The sequence below is a fragment of the Dinoponera quadriceps genome, unplaced genomic scaffold (assembly GCF_001313825.1).
Source record: "Dinoponera quadriceps isolate SergipeBrazil2010 unplaced genomic scaffold, ASM131382v1 scaffold1814, whole genome shotgun sequence".
NCBI classification, from domain to species: Eukaryota; Metazoa; Arthropoda; class Insecta; order Hymenoptera; family Formicidae; genus Dinoponera; species Dinoponera quadriceps.
The window spans coordinates 67062-68706 of NW_014556249.1; the positions used below are offsets into that span (position 1 = coordinate 67062).

At 50.5% G+C, this 1645-nt stretch overlaps 1 pseudogene; it reads right to left on the reverse strand.

Annotated features, from left to right (window-relative positions):
• Positions 1 to 280: 280 nt before the first annotated feature.
• LOC106747217 overlaps positions 281 to 1645 on the reverse strand; it is a 12248-nt pseudogene continuing 10883 nt past the window's right edge.

The window sequence follows — 1645 nt, forward strand, 5'->3', positions numbered from 1 at the left end:
GCAGCAACGAGCCAATGTTGAAAGAGCATTGCGATCGATTGAGTTTGATGATGATGATGATGACAATATAAAGGAAGATTACACCAAATGTTACGTCCTCGCTCGGCCGCAGCTGCTACAGTACTCGGGCCGTGGAGCGGGGACAAAATTGAAAATTTTTCGGGTTGTCAGGCTTGCGCAGCCCTACCCTGGGATACGCGCTAACGGAGTGTCCGCGATGAAGGTCGTCGTAATCGAACAAAAATAATAGTTGCGACTCACCGGTGATGGCTTGCTGGAATTAATTTAAGGTGATCACCTCCGGTGTGCTGCTCGTGGTGGTAGTCCTCAGGCTTTCGGAAAAGTACTCGGGTGTGGCTCCGCCGTAGTGTTGGTGGAGTAGCTCAGCACGAATCTGCATGTACCGGTCACGTCGCGGGTCACTCGCGGGAATGTTTAGCGGCGGTAGATTCGGGTATTCAATCGAGATCGGTACGAGGTGATACGGCACTGATTGCCTGGTGGCATATGTTGGTCGCGCGAGCCCGATCAAAGCGCAGTCGCGTGCACTGACAGGAGCGTGGAGTTTAGCTTAAAGTCTGCGAAGCTGTACCTTGCGTCCGGCGCGACGTGGTCTGCCCATGTGCGCAGTCAGGTCGTGTTGCGTGGAAAAGAAGAGATATTCAGCGACAGTGATTCTTGAGAAGGATAGAGAGCACAGGGCGGCTCTGATTCAACCCTTCGAAGGATCCACGGGTCCCGTTACTTAGGGGTAAAGGGGAGATTCGGTGACGGTGATTTTTAAAGAAGGTAGAGAGCACAGGTCGGCTCTAATTCTACCCTTCGAAGGTATCGCAAGCCACGATTCCTGAGCCTTCAACAATCGAACATGCTAACAGTGAGCACGGGACGGCTCTATTACTGCAAGCGGTTCAGTGCTTTTATGCCCGGGTGAATAAGTATTCAAAGCGTGGGTGCACGGACGACGAGCACAAGACGGCTCTAATATCGGCGACGCTTCACTACCTGGGTGGCCGAGGAACAATGGGATTCCTGCCGGCACAGGTCTCGGTGGCGGATGATGCAACACTCGACACTACGATTGCGTTATGCACAGAGCTACGTGGTCTTAGGAAAATTGGAATATTGAAATAATAAGAATGTTAATACTCGCGTGGTTTTCATAGATAATAATATATTGAAACAATTCGATGGTTACAATTGATGCTGGCAAATACTCGGCGATCAAGTAACACGTGGTTGTATGTATTTTGGAATAATATTATACTAATACACAGTGCGTTATTAACAATTATAATTTAGAATATATAAAAGAATTTAAATTCTAGAATTGGACTTACAACAAGAAATAGGACTTACGCTAGACCCTGCTCAGGAGGGGTGGAAATAGTAAAGCGCGGCGCGAGCACGTAGCTATACTAAGAGAGTTCGAGGGCTCCGGGGGCTCGAAACCCGAACGGGTTGAATTTGAGCGGCGAAAGAATTGACCCCGGAGTTCCTCACAGGGACCTCCTTCGGTTGCGGGGGCGCTGGGTGTGCGGCACGCTCGCCCTCTGGGTCGAGCTTCTCTCAACAAGCAATGTTGAGAAGCCGCCCTAAGGCGAGTGCGCGTAGATGGCGTGGTGTCCCCTCTGATTTGTCGAGC